This window comes from Pinus tabuliformis, chromosome X, assembly GCF_031772625.1.
Source record: "Pinus tabuliformis cultivar Carrire ecotype Pingquan chromosome X, CPIR1, whole genome shotgun sequence".
Lineage (NCBI taxonomy): Eukaryota > Viridiplantae > Streptophyta > Pinopsida > Pinales > Pinaceae > Pinus > Pinus tabuliformis.
This window is the reverse complement of record NC_142308.1, coordinates 1,471,543,624-1,471,567,496: the sequence shown is the minus strand read 5'-3', so window position 1 is coordinate 1,471,567,496 and position 23,873 is coordinate 1,471,543,624.

The following is a 23,873-nucleotide window of genomic DNA, read 5'->3' as shown; positions in this document are numbered from 1 at the left end:
CTGTCTAATAGTCTGTCTGGGAAGAGTGTTGGGTCTGTGGCCTTCGAGAGCTTAACCTCTGGGATGTCTCAGCTTTTGAAATAATATCATCAATAAAAGTTTTTCTTCCTCCTCCTTTGCCCTTGCTGCCTGAATGGTTAGCCTTCTTGCGTCCTCTCATGCATCCTGCATCTCTAAAAGAAAATCGTTAATACTTTTAAAATCTTCAGTCGCCTTCCCCGGCAACGGCGCCAAAATGTTGGTCACTTTAATTGTTTATTAATAAAACAGTCGAGTGCCACATAAATTATCAACCCGGGAAAGTCTGATTATTCCAAAGGTGACTACGTACTGTATGTACTCAATCTTAATAGTATTAAAAGCTGTAGTATAAACAGTTCACTATCTATTAAACCCCTACTCTGTGTTACAGCAGTTACAGCCTATTGCAGGAATGGAATAAGAACAGATAATTAAAGAAAACAAATCTGCAAAAGGGAGTGATGGCTGTCCTGTAACAAAGGATCAGGACCCTATCCTCAGAGTAAGGACTTTCAGCACCTGCCTCTGTTATCTAGTTCACCAATACACTCTGTAAATCCTAATCACCGGTGAGGCACTCATATACAACATCAATCAGTTAAAAGGAAAATAGAGTTTCAGCAAAAGTAAAATATCATTAGAAGCAGTACTCGTGAATAAGATATAAACAGAAATCACACACACGACACACAACAAAAAGAAGATGGGTGAATCTTATGATGAAGGTGGGCCCTGTCCTTCTCACAAGATTCCCCAGGACGCGGAAACTAAGATAAAATACTCAGAACAGAACTTTATTCATCTGTCAATATACCATATTACAAAAAAGATTCAGTCTCATCCCTTCACTACAATTTCTGTGTTACAACTTGTTCATCCTCTCTCTATATGTCTATATCCCTCTCTAATGTAGATGTCTCCTCTTTATAGAGGAGACATCTATTACAAAATATTTTCATTATACATTCTGGTTCAACCCTTTGTACCAAAAATAGGAAAATCAGTTCTCGTTAACAGAATGTTGTTACAGTCATGTGGATCATGATCATTACGACCAATATAGTAATCGGTCGGACTCCTTTGTTGATGCAGATTTGTTACGCAAATCTCAACTGTCTCCTCGAAGTTTGCATGATGTTCTTGCTATTTCAGCTTCAAGGTTCATGTTGTTCTTGTTGTTTCAGCTTCACGGTTTGCGTTGTTTCCACTATTTCAGCGACTGCAAAATGTGGTCTTACCAGTTAGGCAGTTTCAACAATTGTTCAGCAACTTAGTCAACTTCAAGGATCAATTATAAAGATAGCATTATTACGTGTTGAATAATTAAACATATAGCAATGAGGAGAGTTACTATATACCTTTTGGAATGATTAAGTCAAAACACTAGCAAAGGATTTCAACTAAGGGTTGAAGAGGGAATATAATAACAAAATATAAGGTCAAAAATAGACAATATGGGATCCTAACAACCTGTTTGCAGTCGGCAGCATGATTCATTGTTTTGGATGATCTTCCTTTGGCTTGAGCTGGTAGATAGCAAGCATTGGTTGCAATTCTAGAGGGTGATTCAAACGAGAATGAAGTTGGGCTGAGTATGTGGCATCATGGATTTTGGGAATCATGTAACCAATCGCATCGGTTAAACATTTGAGTGCGGCCCTTTGACTGTATGGTTTAACTAAGAAAAACCAAAAGGTATCCCAAGTTAAACTTTGGATGTCGGCAATTAATCTTCCATTCTTCTCCAATTCTTGATTGCATGTTTGTTCCAATGCTTTGGTTGATGGCAGTTTACCTGGAGTGCACTGTGAAATCAAGTTAGACAGATAAAGAGTGTCATTGATTAACTCAATTAAATTACTGGTTGATAATCTGCATCTTGAGGTTTCTCTCTCTGCTTTCATCAGTTGTGACTGCCATTCTAGGAAAAGGATTTCTTTGTGTGATTCTAGAATTTTAGGCAGATTCGCAGCTTGCCCTTCACTAGTGTCTTGCCAAGCAAGAAAGTTGGTTAAAGTCTCATCGGCTTGTTCCAAATCCTGCCTGGCATCGATTGATTTGTCAATTATTGATGCAGTAATCTCACAGAGGGGCTCAACCAGAGAAATGTTATGACATAGTAATTTTAGCTGTGTAATCAATGCTTTATTGATATGGAGAGCTTCGAATCTTAAATCTACTGGTTGAGGGAGACTCTTGAACTGTTATACTTGGTGTGATAGTTGAGCGATTTTCTCATCTTTAGTCTTACTCATTTGCTCATTCATTTTCTTCAACTTGGGCAATGCTTCGGATAATTCCTTTTGTTTCTGTACTACGCTTAGGTCTATCCTCTGCTTCTCCTTGAGCAATTGCTCATTTAATTGATTGTTTATCTGTTGCTGTGTTGATAGTTGTTGTTCTAACTATTCTATTTTTTGTTGTCTTTCGGACACCTGTGACTGCAATGAAACAATTGTTTGATCTTTTTCCTTAAGTAGATTGCTTACTTCCGAGGCTTTATCCATAGTGGCTGCCGAATAGGCTCCGGCATACTGAGAAAGTTTTGTAAGGTCATCGGAAGGATTAAATTCTTCTTTCCACACCACATTAGCCATCTCTGTTTGTGCTGGTGAAAGGGAAGATTGATCAAGTCTCCTCCTTTTCCTTTGTCTTTTCACTACAGCCCTATGTTTGGGACTGTAAAAGACATCTAATGGTGGTATGTCTTCTATCTGCAAAACAATCTGATCGGATGGATCTTTAGGAATTATTTCTACATCTTTTCTGGTGGGTAGGCCGCTGGTCCCTTCAATTGGAACCGTAGTTGTCGTTGTCTCTTGACTGACTGTTACTTGAGGTGTGCTGAAACCTTGTGAAGTCTCGGGATTGCTTATAATGGAGTCAAATTGTTGCCATTCTTTGAGGAGTTTGGGGTCAATCTGAGTATCTATATCAATATGTTCACTTCCCTGTTCCTTTTCTGTCTCCTGTTCTGGCTCTTTTCCTTTCTCGGGAATATTCTCCACAGCAGGAAGTTTGTCGACAATTTGTTGTTCTGGCTCGCCTGACTAGGTTGTTGGGGTAGTAGCTAATAAGTCCAGAGGCAGAGTTTGCAACCTCTGTTCTCTGAGCCTATTAAATTCTACCAGCCCTTCATCTTTATATTTTATTTTAGCCAATGTTTTTACCTGAAATAATGATTCTGTTGAAGAAAATAGGTCATCAAATTCATCTTTTTCATGATCAAACTTTGTAAGTTTGGCTTGTTCAAGAACATTATAAGCAACTTTCCTTGGATCATATTGCCTGTTAGGAATAGTTGCAAGATTGAGCATGTTTATTTTCCCTGTCTCCTTTTCCGCATGTTTGTAATCATGTAGGGTGTAAACACCGCATCTCAAAGGAAATATAGGCCACACCTGCTTCTTAGAATTCCTAAGAGTTTTGGATGTTCCTGTTGTTGTTATCTGGTAGGCCAATTCTCGAGCTAACAGCTTATCAGGTACATACAAAGGAAGGACATGGGGTTTTGCTAGGCTGCCATAAACCCTTATATATGTGAACTTGTCTTCCCCGAACCAATTCCCTACAGCAGTCAAGTCAATTGCTGCTTCCTCGGAAATCCTTGGGGCAGGCTTATCAAAAATGGCATAATAGATAGGCAACATGAAACCATTACAGATTTGGTACAAGTGATCTTTATAGTGCGCCTTCCATAACATTTGATGATAAATGTGGATTGGCTTGGGGTCTTGTGAAGTCCATCTCCACCCGAGCACAGGATATTCAGAATTAAAGCAAAGAATATCCATAATATAAGCACTGTAATAAAAAGGGGGAATGGTCCTTGTAGTTTTGTGTGTATTTGATCTAAAGTCAAGAATTGCAGTGGCTAATTTATCAGACAATATGTTTGCCCAATCCATCACATAACTATTAACACCGCTTCCATTAAAGGAACCATTTCAATAGTGAACTTTGCAGAGTCATGCATTCCCCACATTCTACACATCATTGCCCCAGCATAACAGTAAGGAGATGACAATGATTCCACAGAGTACTTACCCGATGATTCATGTTTGTGCTTTGCGGGATTCTGTCTCCACTACTTAATTGGGGCTGATTCAGTCTCGTTCTCCTCTGTGAACTTTTGAAGAAAGGCTTTGTTGTATTTTTTTTCAAGTTTGGGCAAGTGATACATCTTTCTTAAGTCATCAGGTTTAAATGAGCCAAAAATCCTTCCGTCAATTGTGCAAAACGTTCTATTTGAAACCAGAATTTCTTCTACCACCCATCTCACTACATCTGTGTATGGAAGAATTTTCTCCCGTGCTACTATCCTATGCAAATATGAGTCAGCTGACTCTTTTAGGGAATCTTCTGATTTGTTAGTTGAATCTGCAGTAGCTTCTTCCGATACTTCCTCAGGCTCCTCTGCTTCAATTAAATTGTAGATGCTTTGCCAACTTGTATTTCCAAGGCCGAGACATGTAGTGTCTGAGATTAATCCTTTTTTACTTGGTCCTGGATCATTGGTTGGCTGCACTGTTGCTGTAGGAGTCGTTGCTGCTATGGATCTCTTGGATTTCTTTCCCATTTGTTTCAAGTTTGTTATTTCGGCGGAGTTCTGCACAAGGAATGAAACCAACGTGATATAGAGAATAGCTAGTATGAGCCAATATGAAAGAATTATATTGATTAGCGATAATAAAGGATTATAGTGAAACTGCCGCAGATACAATCTAAAGGAAAATCTCGACATAACTGCTTCATTTATTGGTCGTTTAACCTGTCAATCATGGTAAAGGAGTTTTTAAATACCCATCATATCGTTTATATGATGAATGATCCATTCAAGTGTGGCTTAGATTTTTGGCGGATTATCAGAAGTAAATCGCAATCGGTGATTGGTAACGTGAACGGGAAGGCTTTGATAATAGTCCAAAATATCTTTCAATCACCAAAAGGTGATACACTGAATGCAAGCCTTTTAAATATGTTCCGAAACACGCGCCTTGATTTAATGCATCGCAATCCGAGATGGGTTCAGGTCATATTATTTATGCCATTTCAACATCGCCGATCCCCGATGGCGATACACCTTATCGCATCGGAGGATTTGAATGTGTCAAAATTCTTGTATTGGGTTGTTACGGCCAACTGCCGATGGCGATACACTTTATCGCATCGGAGGAATGAGGGAGGCGTTTCTTTATGCTATGTGTTTTGCCTTTTCCCGATATCCGATAGCGATTTGCTTTTCGGATCGGAGTAAGTCAATGGGTCTTTTATATATGTTTTTCTTATTATTGTGATATGCGATCTTGCGATCGCTTTATCACAATAACAAAGAACTTTATAATTATTTAAAAGACCTACTTTATTTCTTATTCAAAAGGTTTATTTTTAAAATATATCATTTCCATTGGACCTTTTGATGAGGTTTTTCTAATGATGGGTTAATACCACTTTATTCACACACCTAAGTTTAAAAGGGACCCATTTCATATTATGATTTTTTAAAGTAAAATTTTATGAAATGGGGGGTTGTTGTACAGCACAACAGGAGGAAAATGAAGGAAAATAATGGAAAATGAAGAAACAAGAGCCCTCATTAATAAAAAGGCTTCTGAGGAGTGGGCAGGCTTGGCCAGTTCAGTTTTGTGGAGCTCTCTTCTGTTCTCCCTCTTTATCATACACTTAGATACATATATTTTCTTGGAGCACTCTTGGAGAGTGTGGGATACTTAGATTTTTTGAGCAAGAAGGCAAAGGAAGAGCATGAAAGCACAAGAGGACATCAAAATCAGCAATTTACAGCCGGTTTTGGTTGCAGGTACTGGTTGCATGTATGTTTACGTCACTAGTTTTGGCATGCATGGAACATGCATGTGGATTATTAGTCATGATCTGTCACTGGCATGGAGGATTGTCTGGATTGATAGTGGATTTCCTAGCCTTTCCATTTCCTGGATAGCCATGGAGATTGTGGGTTTATTTCATTGTTTTGTTTTGGTTGGTTCTCATGTTTCCTTAGCTTGGGTTGAGTTATTAGTTCTTGGAAGCCCTGATTGGACAAACTCTCTGGACGACTTATAATATCTTAGGTTGACTTACTAGTCCTGGAAGCCTTGGTTGGTCAAACTCTCTGGAAGCCCTTTGTGGGTTGACTTACTAGTCATGGAATCCCTGGTTAGAAAAACGCATTGGAAGCCCAGCAACAGTTGTGGGTTGAGTTACTAGTCCTGGAAGCTTTGGTTGGAACAAATGCTCTAGAAGCCCTAGAAGGCTTGGATAGAGACCAATTTGATGATGGTTTTATGATGTCCGACTGTGAGGTGGAATCACTATTTGATGGGGTGAGGTGGATGGCCTCTAGAAGCCTTATATGGTTTTGGATTGATTTGTTCAATGAGATCCCACATTCATGCTTAGAATATGGCACGGGGGTGAATGGCTGAAGAGATGTTTGGTTTAGTCATTCTACAGTCAAGTGGAATGTGGAAGTCCTGTCCCGGGTTTGGATTTTGCATCATTAATATGAGGTTATTTCTCCTTGTACTTCTATGAGCAATATACTGGTTTATATGTGGATTCTATGGATATTGTATCCTTGGTATTTTTGTTTTTATTATGTTGGTTATGGATATGTATTATGATAGTGGCTATGTATGGCCCCCATCATGTTTTTACTTTTATATGAAATAACAATGTATCTATGGCCTAATGGATGAAACTACATCTAAAGTAAGAAGGAAACAATGCCTCATAACGAATCTCAGATAAGTATGAGACCCCTATGCTCAGATTAGTTATTTACACTTGTAGATTACATATTTGTGATATGTTTGACAAAATGTCTTCATTGATCCAGGTGGATATTGGTGGCAACCCGCCAATTCCACTTCGACCCCCATCATTGTTTCTTTCAGTTTTTTAATTTCCTTATTTGTAGCACAATTTACTATTTTTGGCAGTTTTTTTGGGTCCTAAACTTCCAGAGCCATTTTGAGGCCCTAAATGACATTTTTTGGAAAAATTGGGAGCAACATGGATCTATTAGCCTATGTCTCTCATCCCAAATTGTAGTCCTCGAATAAATCTTTCTAACGAGGTATTGTGCATGTCAAATGGAGATCGTATGCCAAAGTTACGACCCTGGGAAGTTGATGTACCAATTTACCCAAAATGGGGCCCATATTTTGGCGCTTCATCTCCTAGGGTTAGGGTTTTGGATGTTTAGGGTTTTCCATTGTTTCTCAACAATAATTAGGCCTTCGAGCCTCATTGTAAGACATTTCAGAGGCATGGAATTGCCACATCTCTCCTCAGAGATAAGCTACCATCACTCGAGCTAGTTTATTTCCATTTCTCTTTGTAAGCATATTTTAGCATTTTACATTAATGAAATGAAGTATTATTTCTGTTATATCTCTGTATTTATGGTTATCTTTGTGATCAATTGTGTTCCTGTTTAAATCCGGATCAGTGGTATCAGAGCGGTCTGATATTTCTCTGTTTTTCTTTGCATGTCCCCAACGAGGTTGGGATATAAGGAGTTTAGGCTTGAATTGGTCGAACCTTTGCAATACCAGCCTCACAAATCCTAATGGCCTCCCATGGTGGATGAAAAGAAATATGAGGGGGTAGGAGATCCTATCAAAATCTTGCTCGAAGAGGCCCTCAAGCGACAAAGGAACGTGATGATGGACAACTTTGCCTAGATCCTTCAACGGCTACCCAAGGGTGACACATCTACTTCCAGTAGCTACTCTGGAAGTGCCACACCCTTTAAGGTACAAGTTAACTTTGACATTCCCATATTTGAGGGTCAGATAGATGCAGACGTTGTAGATAAATGGTTAAATCTGCTAGAAGGGTATTTTTCTGTTCATGATTTTTCCATCCGGGAAAAGATTACTTTCTCTCTTCTCAAATCCGCCCCCCACGCCAAGGACTAGTGGGAAACCTATTATGAGCAGAAGGATGAAAGTAAGACCTCACTGTTTTTAGCCACACCCACTCGGAATTCATTCTGGAATGCCATCAAGGAGCAGTACTACCCTATCAGAAGATATGAGGATAAATACATAAAGTGGACCACGCTGCGATAGGGAAGGGACCAAGATGTGCCAGAGTTTACCAATATTTTTCATACCCTTCGCACAAAGTTGGGTATCAAGGATTATGAGCTACATTTGGTACTCAAATACTGCAGCTGCCTACACAAGTACATCTAGGACGAGATGGAGTTCCTGGACATCTCCTCACTCGGCATGGTATATTGATACGCTATCAAGATCGAACAAAAGTTTAAACAGAAGAAGCGAGACTTTAGATCTGCAAATTTGAAGTAAGGGAAGGGTGCCCCCAAACCGCTGAACAAAGGACAAATCCAAGGCGGGGTGGCCTAGGACAACTCGCTAAAGCCGCAAGCAAAGAATAACACCGTGAAGCTAAAGAAGGACATGGGAAAGTGGTGTGAGTTCCATAAGATCTCTACTCACAACACAAGTGAGTGTCATTCCAAGCAGTCACTGGTCGCTGAGCTAAAGTCTTCATAATCAAATGCATGTTCAGACTCTAATTCAGAAGCCAATAAGGGGAATGACAAAGGGAAACAGATTATAGATGTGGAGCCTAATGTCACCATTTCCACCACGAAGATCTAGAATGAGGAACCCCAAGATCTAGAGGAGGAGGAGCACCTCTTCCACTCCCAAATGTGGGTAAAGGGATCCCCGCTACAGTTCATTGTCGACAGCATGAGCCAAAAGAACCTCATTTCGGTAGAGGTCATGAAGCGGCTGGGCTTACCAACCACAACACATCCACAACCATACACCATTGGGTGGCTTCACCAAGGACAGGATCTTCGCGTGAGCCAGCACTATCACCTTCCATACAACATCAAGCCCTTCACGGATGAGGTATTGTGTGATGTTTCTCCCCTTAATGTTTGTGATGTATTATTAGGCCAACCATACTTGTGGAAGCGACATGTTGTATATGAGTCAAGGCCTCGTTTTGTTATTGTTACTTTGGGAAATAAGTTGTACAGGATACTGGAGGTAGCACCGCCTACCGCCATCTCTTTGGTTACTGCAAAACAATGCAGTAAGATCATTTCCAAAACTGGGAATTTTGTTTTCCTGATGATACGCCCTCAAGGAAAGAAGAAGAAAGTGGCCACGAACTCCATACAGGGCCCCTCCACATGACAACTACAGATGGACAAGGTTGTGGAGGAGTACGAGGACATCTTCAACTCCCCCACGAGGGTTCCTCTACGCTGTCAGGTCAAGCACTCCATCGATCTAACCCCAAGTGCGTCATTTCCCAATGGACCAATCTATTGGCGCTCCGTTCTGGAGAACAATGAAATCAAGAGGCAAATTCAGGAGCTATTGCAGAAAGGTCACATCTGACCGAGTTCATCGCCCTGTGGGAGCCCAATCATGTTGGTACATAAGAAATATGGGACTTAGAGGCTCTGTATTGACTATCGGGCGTTGAAAAATATCACTATCTGGAATAGGTAACTGATCCCACGAATTGATGACCTTTTGGACCAACTAAAGGGGGGAAAATATTTCAGCAAGATCGATTTGAAGTTAGGATATCACCAGGTACCAATCGAACCCTCTGATGTGTGGAAGATTGCCTTCAAAGCCAAGGAGGGCCTTTTCGAATGGTTGGTTATGCCTTTCGGGTTGACGAATGCTCCTACAACCTTCATGAGGCTAATGGATGACATCTTGCGGCCATTCACCAACCCATTTGTAGTGGTATACTTGGATGACATCCTGATCTTCAGCCATAGTTGGGAAGATCACTTCCACCACATCAGACAAGTTCTCCAAACACTGCGGCAACACAATTTATGTGCCAATTTGGAGAAATGCACTTTTGGCATGACCCAAGTTCAGTATCTGGGATACATTATTGATGTACAAGGGGTGCATGTAGATCCAACCAAGATCCAAGTCATTCGAGATTGGCCATCTCTAACCACTCTGACAGAACTCCGCAGCTTTCTGGGTCTTGCCAACTTCTACAGCAAGTTCGTTTTGGGATTTTCTCATATCTCTTAGCCCTTGAGTCAAGTCACCAAGGGAGGAGCAAAAGAAAAATTCTTTTGGTATGAATCTCAACAGAAGGCATTCATAGAGTTGAAACATTGCCTCTTCTCGGCACCAATGCTCGCATTACCAGACTTACAACAACCATTTGAGATCGAGACAGATGCCTCTAACTAAATTATTGGGGCAGTCCTTACGCAACATGGGCATCCAGTGGCATATCACAGTGAGACACTTTCAAACACAGTGTGGAAGTATCCCACTTATGACAAAGAGATGTATTCCATTGTGCAGGCCTGCCGACAATGGAAACATTACATTTTGGGGAAGGAAATGGTTATCCACACAGACCACCGCCCCCTGTAGTTCATACAGATGCAAGGGAAGTTACAGAATGATCGCCATCATAAGTGGTCCACATACCTACAACAATTCCATTTGAATATCAATTATAAGAAGGGCATCACCAATAATGTTGCAGATAGCCTCAGTCGACCACCAATCATGGCGTTAACCACCATGCTCAACTCTTGTGGGCACGAGACTTCTTATTGGCCACTTCTCTACAAAAGCGACCCAGAATTCAGCTACACATACCAGACACCCTTGGAGGTTCAAAATGTTCCATATTTTCACCTCTAGGATGCCCTGTTATGCCACCTGGGTCACCTTTATGTTCCTTCAAGCAAGTTTGCCAAAATGATTTGAGAAGCACATTACAGTCAGGTTGCTAGGCATTTCGGGGTCAAGAAAATGGTGGCAGTACTGCAGAAATATTTCTATTGGTCGAATCTTCGACAGGATGTTGGGAAGTACATCAGATCCTGCACTGCCTGTGCCATTGACAAACCGACCATCAAGAAGCAAGGCCTCTATACTCTGATGCCTACTCCTAGACGACCTTGGGAATCCATCTCCATGTATTACATGCCGGGCCTTCCTTCTACTAAGCATGGAAATGCCCGTGTTTTTGTGGTCGTTGACATGTTCTCAAAGATGGCCATTATGGTGGCCTGTAAAACAAAAGCCACTACTAAACTCTTATTTGAACGAGTGTGGGTACACTTTGGGATCCCACAGTCTATCATCTCATATCAGGACAGTAGGTTCCTCAGTACATTTTGGTCCATTCTTTGGTCGATGCTGGACACCAAACTCACTAATTCCACAACCTTCCATCCCCAAAATGATGTCCAGATAGAGGTTGTCAACATGATGATCGTACACAGTCTGCACATGTACAACACAAAAAATTCACACACATGGGATGAGAGCCTCCCCTATGTTCAACACAGCTATAACCGGGCTCTCCACAGCTCGACTAGCCACAACCCTTTTCAGGTGGGCTTGGGATTCTAGCCACTATGCCCCATTGATGTGGCCATGTCATTTGCAGCTACTCAGGCAGATTCGTCTCATGTCCAGTCCGAAATAGATAAGGCAAACAACTTCATTGAGCAAATCCAACATATCTACTAGCAGGTCCACGACATTCTGGAGAAATCCAATGCCAAGTACAAGTAGTGACATGATCAACATCGAGTGCCACACACGTTTCAAGTGGGCGACAAAGTCTGGTTGCATTTGCAAAAGGAACACCTTATCGGAGCCTATCAGAAACTCAGACCACTCCGATATGGTCCTTACACCATTACCAAGGCAATGGGAGACAATGCATTTGAGCTCAGCATTCCCCCATTCCTTGGCCTACACCTATTGTTCAATTTGGACCGCCTTCGGCCATACTTTCCACCATTACTAGACACATCCGACATTGCAGAATAGCTCACACCAACAGAGTTAAATCCAGATTGCATGGAACAAGCTACAACTAATCCGATCATGGACACGCAAATCAAGCACACTCACTAGCAGAAGATCCAACTGTATCGAGTTGTCAAAGCAAGCCAACTCCTTCACCAGGGCAAGTGGCTTACCAGGGACCAAGTTTAGTAGAAGTTTCCTCATCTCATGGAGGAACTCAACGCAATGGGGACCATTGCTTCCTAAGGGGGGAGGAATGATCCAGGTGGATATTGGTGGCCACCCACCAATTCCACTTGGACCCCCACCATTGTTTCATTCACTTTTTCCGGTTTCCTTATTTGTAGCACAATTTACTATTTTTGGCAATTTTTTCAGGTCCTGAACTTCCGGAGCCGTTTTGAGGCCCTAAACGACGTTTTTTGGTAAAACTGGGAGCAACATGGGTTTATACAATCCCAGAGTTGTAGTCCTCGGATAGATATTTCTAATGAGGTATTGTGTGTGTCAAATGGAGATCATATACCAAAGTTACGACCCCGGGAAGTTGATGCACCAATTTACCCAAAACGGGGCTCGTAGTTTTGCGCTTCATCTCCTAGGGTTAGGGTTTTCAATGTTTAGGGTTTTCCATTGTTTCTCAACAATAAGTAGGCCTTCGAGCCTCATTGTAAGACAGTTCAGAGGCATGGAACCGCCACATCTCTCCTAAGAGATAAGCTACCATTTCCCGAGCTAGTTTATTTCCATTTTTGTTTGTAAGCATATTTCAATATTATACATTAATGAAATGAAGTATTATTTTTTTATGTATCTTTGTATTTATGGTTATCTTTGTAATCTGTTGCATTCCTTTTTAAATCTAAACCAGTCATGGCTAGTAGGGGTCCATTCAAGGTCTTAATCAAGTGATTGCATTTATATTATCATTTCCTGGTTACTTTATTGTTCTAAATATGTCATTCTATTCTACACAGTGACCTGGGCTTCGGGCCTGAAAAAGTGGCTCAAATCTCGGGGACGTCAGCACAACATTTTCCAAACAATTCCCTGGATGCTAGTTTGTAAGCCTGTGAGAGCATCCAAAGGCCCTTGGATGCTAGCATGCCCATAACATGAGAGCATCCAGAGGTCAAGTGGTCCAAAATATCAGTGGGACCCAGGGGCTGGTTGGAAGAAAGGTTGGATTGGTTCCTGAGGGTCCTAATGCTAATGTTGAATGTCTGTATGGTATGTTTTCATTAGTTCCACTTCCTTAACATGACTTAGGAGGTCGAATCATATCATAGTGGCCTCTCGTCACATGTTTACCTTGGTTGGCCAGTTGCTTGGGTAGATGTGGGAGGAGGGTGTTACAAGAGTAAACAATAATTAAAAAAGTCCATTATCTCAAGATAGTGGATGACTCTGTCAAGGCGATGGATTCTCACTACTGTGGACAGACGTCTGATTTTGGAGACTCGTGTAGTGGCATTAAAAATGGAAATAAACACTGATAACTACACTTATGGTTTCAGTTGAACTTTAATTTTGAAATGAAAGTTATCCTTGTTATTTTTAACTAGTACCATAACTTTTGCAATATTTTAATCAATAACTGTAACAGTGCAATTATTTTCATATAGTTTTGAAATGCTTCTATGAAGGTTGAAACATGTATTGAAATATGGTTATTATGTCTTGAATTATGTCATAATTACCCTAATAGACTGAAAATAGGAACAAATGTCATGTACACGAACAATGAATGAACTCATATACTAGGGTTTCAAGTGGTTACCTCAGTTTTGTTCTTATTATTGGTCAGTTTAAATATTAAGATGCAAATATTTTTACTATGCCCATAGGATAGGTTAGGATTTACATTTTTTCTGCATTCAAAGCTTCTTTTTCTCCTCTTCATAAAAAATGAGTGGTTTGTCTGTCTTATTTTCCTCATAACCATGAAAATTATGCATCTTCCAGTATAATTAAAAAAGGGATGGTATTAAAGTTTTTTCCTATTTTAATTTTCAATGTGTATTATTTCCACCAAGGTTTGATTATGTATATGTGAATCTTACAATTCAGTGTTACTCATTTGAAATTCTTTGCATTTTGGCAGGAGAACTTGTATTTTCCTCTAGGTATCTTCAGACAATTGAACTGTAGTCAACCCAACAAATAAAAATAAATTTAGGTTGCAATTAGCAAGGATTGTAACACCGTCCCTATGGCCTGTAGACATTGGATGACCCATGTTTTATTATGGTGTTGATAGTGTTGGACCCCCCAACATGTCAGGGGATCTCCCCGGTAAGAATTCCCAATTAGACCTCAAACTGTTTGATGTAGGAATCCCAGCAGTGGATTGTATGATAATGCCTTGACTGTGATTTTGCACAGAGGCAAGTAAGATAACTCTATTGGTAGCAACGGTTTGACATATGCAGTGAGGCAAGGAAGGTGCATGAGAGGTTCTAACACACGGGGGTTGAGATGAGTGCACCCCTTGGAAACCTGTGATAGCACGAAGTTAATAAGGGAACACACGAGCAAGGATGCATCACAACATGGAAGGCAAGTTACCTAGCAATCCAAAGTGATGGTTAAACCAACAACATATTTTAGAAAGATTCATACATACATACATAGAAATAACTATACATGCATGCGTAAGCAAACAAATACTTTTATCATTTAGAGTAAGCAAATAGCTGAAATACAATACAACATATGCATGAAACGTGTTGGCTCTTGTTATATTAAGAAGTGTAAGTTCCAATTGTTCAAAACATCCATGTCCAACCAATAGTTCTGACAGTGGAACGTTATAGCCACAACTGCCTACTCCTCCAAGGAGATGTACTAGCTCTACCCAGTGGAGAAGCCAAGGCTCATTACAATATACCCAAGCTCTCTCAAAGATAGTCCTATCAGAAGCTTGGCTTACCAAAACCCTTTACAATGAATTATGAGGGACTATTTATAGTAAAGGGTGGGGTGACCCTTTACATTCCCCTTTGTGACAATTCATCTACCCTCATGACTCTTCATCTACTCTATGACTGTTACATCCAACTATCGACACTTGAACTTACACTTGACAAGATGTTACATTACAATGCACATGTACCCATGTGAGACAAAAATGGCTTGAGCAAGCCATGCAAGACATCACTATGACTCAGAAAATCGTGGGAAGTCCAACTCTTCAACATCCTCGCGATGATCAACAGTAGCGTACTGATGCCAAGATCGGTAGTCCGCGATGGTGTCCGTGTACTCCAAGGTGACATCTTTCTAGAACCTGACTCTTGCCTCCATAACATCTGGGTACACTGCTCAGGCTCCTCTATCCAACTCGTCTAAAAGCATGTGCATCATTTTCTTCAACACAGCCGGACCAACAACATACTTGTGTATGGTGTCTGCAATGATCGACAAGTCTGGGTTGATGGCTATGCGCATCAACTCATCATAGTATGAGTCGAGCTCTAGTCGGACGTGTGCCTTTTTCTTCCCCTAGGTGATAGTCCCAATAGATGGGATCGCATGTGTGTGCACCACAACATCCATACTCTTGAATACACGTGCATGGGAAGCCTGTAGACTAGTGATGAGCTACGGGAGCTCTTCATAGTTCCGGATTTGACTCCGGATGCATGCCTTTAGCTCGACCGCTCTGGGCTTCATCATCTTAGGCAAGTGAAGTGGGGCTCCCTTGTATCTCATCATCCACGTTTGCATGTAATCAACAACATCATGCACATTTGATAAGATACGTGCTCTTCTAGCACATCATTGTTGCCATCCGTTGAGATGGACGACTGCCTTATGCACGGTACCAAACTTGGAATACAACGCCCGCATAACTGTGTCAAGGGACAGTACTTCATCTAGTATTTCCTTCTTCAGTTCTGCTTGGGTGGATGTTGTCACCAACTCTCCTCCTTTCTTGGCCGTCTATAGCTCCTTAGCCATTCGCTCATTTTTAGCTATCAGAAAGCGAACACTTGAGCTAGTAGCTTCGACATATGCTCTAGTGGAATCGACCAAGGTTATTGGATGTTTGTGCATGTCAGATACGATCACTCATTCCTTATACTGTGTAGGAGATGTATGATCTTCCGAAGTTGACACTCTACGGGATTGCACAACTCTATGTTGAGACTCGTCGAATGAGATGTTGTGCATCTCTCCTTCCAGCTGATCTCCAAGGATCTCAATGTCTCCTTGGTCACTTGGGACTTGCTCATCTTTTGGATGCAGTGAAGCTGGTGGGTCAACCTCTTGGTGGTGAGGCATGAGTTCGATGTCCCGCTCTAAATCCTATTGCCTCATGTCCGTATCCATCTGTTCAAGTGCTCGCTCTATTTCCTGAGAAAAGTACTGCTTCTGCGATGGCTCACCCTGTTTCCCTGATGCCAGCTGTTCTGATGAGTCCACTACCTATATAGGCATTGTTTCATCTGTATGCACAAGATGCACCCCTTGTTGTACCTGTTCTTGATGCACTTCCCTCTCTTGTTTGCACAGCTCTTGTTCCTTCCAGAGTTGTTCCTTCAACTCATGCAACTCCTTCTCTACTTCCACCATTCTCTGTTTCTCTCTCTGCCTTTGCACATTTTGCCTGTCGCGTTGTTGTCTCTTCACCTATATAGCCATAGTTGCTTTCTCCACAAGTGGATTTGCCCAAAACTTGCAGCTTTTCTCTTCCTCCATGTGATCGACAATCGTCCTCTTTCCCTTGTCATGCACTGGTATTTTCACCTCTACTGCTTCTGGTGCTCTCCGGGATGCTGCTTCATGTTTCTTCGCTAACCATTCCACAATGAAGCCGACCGGTTCAATGAGTCTGGAGGAGTTGTAACAATATCTCCATGGTTCCTCCTCTGTTCCCGTTCTCCAACTCCTTGAGTCCCCTATTTCTAGTCCTCATCCCGATCGGTTATGGAATTGATTCTTTCATTAATGATTTGATCAGCGAAGTCCATCCGGGGAAAACCGTTCGATGAGTAAGAGGATAAGAGCCAATGGCACGCGAAGGAAACTGCATTCACTCATTGTATCATATATGACACTACTTCTGACATACAATATCACTTCAGACTGTTATTGATTGGTCATTCATTATATATGTGATTATGCATGAATGAAGTATATACATAATTACTCTTTATAGTCATTATCATCATAATGGGCACTAGTTCTAATTAGCATTAGCATGTTCTTAATTCGATAGGAACTGCTCCCGTAGATTTAACTGCTAGTGCTGCTGAAACAAGTGATATCTGGCATTAACCTAGAACCACACACATCCAAAGCACCTTTAACTAGGATCAATGTAGTTGTATGCAAAACTATAGCAATAGCATGATGAACCAAAAAGTCTCCAGCCATATTGACTACATGAGTGGAATTAACTACAGGTCGTGTTACAGGACCAGATCCTTTCATTTGAAGCGGGACAGAGGGGTGGGCGATGAGAATTTGGTTAGGAACCCCTACAGACATTTAAGAGAGGTACCAGTCACTATATTATTGATTTTTTTACCAGGGGACAGTGCGAGTGATTGGCCTTTAAGTTCACTTACTCTATATATGAAGGGTTATGTATGATTCATTTGGTAGGCGAAATCACAATATTTGTATCCATATGGATATGGATCATCTATATCTTTCTGAATATACCTATGAATAGATCTCCCTATCCATTACATGTGGATCTGGGACGATCTTAAACACTAGTTATGAATTCAGACATCGGGAACTTTAGATGCTTCTTACCGGCCCAAACTTCAGTGTTGGTTTCTTTTCTCAAAACCCCATTCCATTTTGTTTTGTGGAGCCTCAATGATAGATTCATTTATAAAAATAGGCATTTCTTGCATTTCATAATTCGCGGGATGGGAAATTCTATATATGGAGAGTGCACGGTCGAACTTACAAGAAGCAGGTTCTTCCCCGGATTCAAGCCCGGATCATCCATATCCAACTTTTTGTCCATCTAACATAGTACACTCAATCATTAATATATGATGGGGGTGGCCTTTTAAATTAGCTATAGAGTAATGCCATAGTAAGGCGTAAGTCATCAGTTCAAGTCCGATAAAGGGCTCATGTTTACCTCTTATGGGGCCCATTTTGGCACAACAAAGACTCTTCAGGATTTGTAGTGCCACTTATTCAATAAATAATAGATAATACAGTGACAGAGGAGCTACATTAACCCTTGAAACATAAATAATAGGATTTCTTCTTCATTACTTATCAGCAGTATGGGAACCAACCACCTTGAATGATCAACCTTTATTCCCTCTCTTGCCTTTCATGATCAATATTTATTGACTTTCTTGGTGGGTTTCTAGGCTATATACATGGTATGAGGAACTAGGCTAGCCTTATTGGTGTATTAAGCTATTGTCACAGTCTTGACCTTTTGAAAAGGATGGGTGTTGAAAAGAATGGATCTTGAAAGGCGTACAAGTCTCAATCCTAGTAGTAAGTTAATATGCTCTATAAATAGTCATGTAGGTAATCATTCCTATAGAAGACATAATACAAATACTAATATTCAGTCACCTGAAATGAACACGCGTACGTGAATGAAGGGAGGGATTGATAAGAGAACCCAATGACATGCCCCGTGAATCCAGTTGAATTGTACTCTTGTGCAGTGATCTTTCACAATACAATGCGGGTCATATGGATTGTAAGTTTGAAGGTCGAATGGATACTTCTTCATCTAATCTGCTTCGACATCCGCATGCTTGGAACTTCAGATCTCGTATAACCCAATGCACAGTGGAGGAGCCGAACAAGGTGCCTTCTTCTTTCAGTGCAGCCTAACTATCAATCTTGTCGAGATGTGATATGCTACTTCATGCATGACGAGTACGTCCAAGGAAAACTTCAATAGCACATGTGGAGGCTTCTCTGCACTATACACCCATATGAAGGTGTCGGACGGTGAGGCATACCAATCAACAATGTCTATCAGTGCCTCCATTGCTACCTTCGACATGCAGGGTGGATCCTATTCGAATATCATCTTGTAAACCGGGGTGACAAAATGATCGGATAGTCGTGTGATAACTCCTCTGAAGCTGCATTCAGACATCTTACAATAAGTGTTCACAACAATCTCCACTAGTGTCCATGCCCACTTCAAGACCGGGAACTCCTGTCGGGCACAAATTGCATCCAAGATATAGGCGGACATGTAGATATCTGCTTGCATACTTTTGGGTGGTTTTCGAGCCCTTATTACCAGTTCCTTCAGCTGATGAGCCAACATGCTGGACCAGTTACATGCTTTTCCCTCTCTGTCCAATTGGTCAAACGTGATCACCCAACTCTGTGGGAATGTTTCCATGCTTTCTTGGCCACACAGTCGACATGAAAATATGACCAAGTATTGATACGCCTTCCATAGTATCTTCGTCTTATAGATCTGGTTGGGTGTCATCCTGAATTTTGTCAGCTCCTTCACCCAGTTCTTCAAAATGTCTCTGGAGTTAGTGTTGTTGCTGGGTAAGCTGAAGGGTGTTTCCATGATGGTCACGAGCTCCATCATCTGATACATATTATCATAATCCTGTGCCCTGAAGAAAGCAATCTCCATCCCGCTGACACTGCTCAATGACATCGTCTCAGGATTTGTGTGCGAGATTGTCCAGTGTATCATGTCCGCATATGGGAGCATAGGATACCTGCATGCAATCCGATACAAGACAGACTTGTGGATGTTCACATACACCTAGCAGTCTTTGAGGTCTTCCCCAAATGTGTCTATGAAAGCATCATTGACCTCTTTCCATTTCAGCTTGATGTCCTTGTCTAGAATTAGCTTGGTATCTTCATAGATCGGTAGACTTGTGAACACTCGCTCAACTACTGCTCCAGTTGCACTCTCATCAGTGTCCTTTGATCATGCTCTCTTGGAGTCCATTGATCCTAAAATGTTAAGAGGCAGACGAACACATGCTAGTTCTGGAGACAAAGCAACATGCACGGCAAGAAATCTATCAGTGAAAACCAAAGCAAATTCAGGAACAACATAACACATACGTGGGGATTGACTGGAAAAGATTGTGCAATTTCTTCTAGGAGGCTAGGAGGCTGGCTACCAGACTTGTGTGAAAGCAGTCTGGGTTGTCTGGGAGGAATGACTGGCTGTTGGAATTGCGTAATGCGCGATCTAGGCTGACTGCTGACTGCTGGAATTACACAATGCACAATTTTAGCTAGCAATGGTTGCAAGATCAGTGACTGCATTGCTCAATGTTCTGGGCCAACAATTATTGTCCCTCAAAATTGTGTAAAGCAGGCTTGGGGGATAGTTATTGGGCATAAATGCGCATTTCCTGGGGGGAAGATAGAGCCTTTCCCTCTCGAGATTGTGCAATGTTGTCTTGGTGAGGCAGAGTCTGGGCCAAGGCTGCCTAGACACGCCGATGAGCAACTAAAAGAAAACGTGAAATTGAATGCATAGCGATACTGAGTGTAAGCAAAATAAAATGATCATGCATGCAAACAGTGAATGAAAGATTCAAGAAATGGAACAAAATGCATGTGGGTGAAGCGGGTCGTCGAATCGGCCATTGTTCGTGCAAAATAGTTTCATGCATGCGACAACAGTGAGATACTAATGAAAACTGAAATGGTGCTAGTACAAGTTAGTATGCATGTAAACGACAACAAGCGTTCAAATAAATCAAGCAAACAACACCCACACAAGCGAAAACACAAAAAGCGACAGAAATGTTGCAAAAGACAAGTTAAGACCACTTACCCGTGAATAGTTGAGTTGGATGTGTCGAAGAGTCTTGGATGTGCTGTGGAATTCCAGAGCTCCAAGATCGATGTGAATAAATGAGCTTTGAAGCGTCGAATAAATAAGTTTGAATCTCATGACGTGCATACCACAAATCTAGGAAAGAGCGACACTTAGAGGAAAGATTCTAAAACAATATTTGCATGTAACCTCCAACTGCTAAAAATAGTTCCCTGAATCAAGGGATTCTTTTTGCATGTTGCCTTTTTCTATTCCAGGAAAAAGCATCCCATGTATGCAAGTCAAGTTTCCTTGATCTCGGGCGGAACTGGTCAACCCAACTACACATGCAAGAGCCTGCTCAACTGCTGAGAAAAAATGTGCATTTCTGGAAGGGAGCTAGGTTGGCTTCCCAGGAGATTTACATAATTTCTGGGCATAGTAGCTGATTGCTACCTAGGATTGCGCAATTCCTGGGCTGAGTAGCCTGCTGGGAGGAATTGCGCAATTTTCTGGATGAAGCTTGACTGGAATATTTGCGTAATTCTGGAACCCAACAGGCTGCCAGACAGAATTGCACAATTTCTAGAGGGAAGGTTGGTTTCCCTCTAGAATTGTGCAATTTCTTGAGGGAGCTGCTCACCCTGCAGCTAGACCAAGTTCAGAGAAACAACCTGTGAGGGGAATGCAATAAGCTTTGATATACAGGTTGTCTTTTTGCAAGAAAATCACTGAAGCTTGTGTACTTGACGAAGCAAGACATGTTGGTGTAAAAAGTTGGTAGGGAGGCACCAAAACGAAGATAAGACAAAATTTTGGAGGGTGGTTGTAGCCGCTACAACATATGGGCTTAATTAATACCCACCTTATGGTCTGAAATGATCTAACGAGGAAAGAAAAAGAAATCAACGGTTGATACTGGTTAACTCCTACAATGCATCCAATGGTGAAGTTGATCATTGCAGAGAGATTAGCTTGCACCTTCCACACAGTTGAAAACAAGGTAAAAGATAAACTAGGCAAATTAACCAGTAAGTTTCTATCCTTATTACCAAGTTTGAAATATCAATTTTTAACATTGATGAAAACAATACTCCAGACATAATAGAAAAATTTACAGGACATTTATTTATAATACATTAACATTTGATGTTCATGGTTATATAATGATGTTGCTGCAGTATATTTCATTCTTGGTTTAAATGACTCCATGCTCAATGGATAAGGCCCACGTTCTATAGTTCTTGGTGCATCGCAAAGAGGCACCATCCCCAATGGGAGCCAAAAGTTGTTCCTGAATCCAACCCTCCTCAAAAGCAGGGCTTCTTTCTCCATCGCAAGACTTTTCCTATTTATGTTAGCCTTATTCAACTTCCTAGAATTATATTCAGCTCCTTATCACTTAACTCTATTCATGCAAAAAAGTGAATAAGTGAAATAGATCAAAAATGAAATTTAAACAATGAGGAATGAGGTTAATGATATAAGTGATATCATTTACGGAATGTCACAATCCATAGAAGTGCATATGTATTAATTTTGTTATGGTTTTAATTTTATTAATCACATACAATAAATTAATATTAACATCATTAACTAATGAATATCACTAAATACAATATTTGTATTCCTAACTAGCACATGTAACTAAGCATAATTAAGAAATTATTACCACAACTAATTGTCCAAAAAAAATGGGAAAGTTGTCCACAAAAAAGGGGATAAAATATATATCAATAATATTTAAAAAATTGATATCTGAATTATTAAGGGAGTCGACTTCCTAAATATATATGCATATATATTTCTAACATATATGCAAAAACATAATTTTACAAACAGGTAAATTATGATGCAAAATATGAAAGTAAATATTTAAAATGCAACTTAAAGAATTAAAGAATTTCTCAACATGTATTGAAATCATATACTTCAGAATTTAATAAAATGATTGTGTAAGGAACTTATCAAATATTACTTGTACATGATTTTAAAGTTTTGAGGAAGTACTGGATAAATGGAAAATGAAATTTAAAATCATTTTTATAAAATCTCAATTAACGAAATAAAACCCCTCTCTCTTTATTATTTGAATGCATTGTAAATCACCAGTCAAAATAAATTTGAAACCCAAGTATTTAAACAAAAACAATCATGAAATTTCAAAAGTTATTATATTCACCTTCACAATCAGTTTATTAAATCATATTCAAAATTTGAATGAAAAATTGAATTTCACTGAGTAAATGTATTCCATAACTTATGATTTTATTTAGAATTTCAAGAATTTATCAAGTTTAATTACTAAAAACCCCTAAATATTCATGTAAAGACTTTATAGCATGTAAAAAAAACATATTATATTAAACAAAAACCTTTTGAAATTAAACCTAATTGTATAAGATGGAGGCTTAAACTTAAACATTTTAGTCTATTATTTTAATGCACAAATATTAAAAACATGTAAAGCCTAGCTCTCATTACAGTCTAAATGTTTTACGCACTGTAAAACAGGAACCAAATTCACTTTATGATTTTTTGTTTGCATGAAACTCTTCTGGGTCAAATATGCAACAAAAGTTCAGATTAAATTACTTATTAAACCTTAAATACATTAAAATGAGCCCTATGTCAAAACTTTTTATCGAACCATTATATTAAAACCAATGCTTGAGTCCCCACTAACACATCACTCGTTTGAATGTTGTCAGATCGAAGGAGGAAGTGTCTGCACCCTCCAACTCTCCACCTAATATGAAATGAAAATCATTCATCACAAATCACACCAACAGTCAGGATACATTGGGTCAATAAAGGATCATTAAAACAATTGCAAGTCTCCACCCAATATAACACGAGAATCATTGATTTAAAATAGCACTAATCCCTAGGTTCATTATCCTTGTGCCTTGGCTGGGGATTTTAGGGCTTTTCGCGTCTGAAATTCATTTATTCATCTTCACGAAAAGGTTTATTCCGACTTTGTTTTGGTTCAAGAATTTATCTCAAACTATATTTACCTGCATAACTTCATGTATGAAATGTATTCTATAATTTAAGGCATTCATTATAGTTGGAAGGCTTTATCGAGATTTACTATGAAAGTTTGAATCAAGAAAACAATTAAATAATACATTTTAGGGTTTTACCAAGTTTTATTATAGAAGTGAAATCAAAGGAAATGATTTAAATCAAGAACACGAGGTATGTAAATGACATTTACTTTTGATTATAAAAAACATGAGGTATGTAAATGACATTTACTT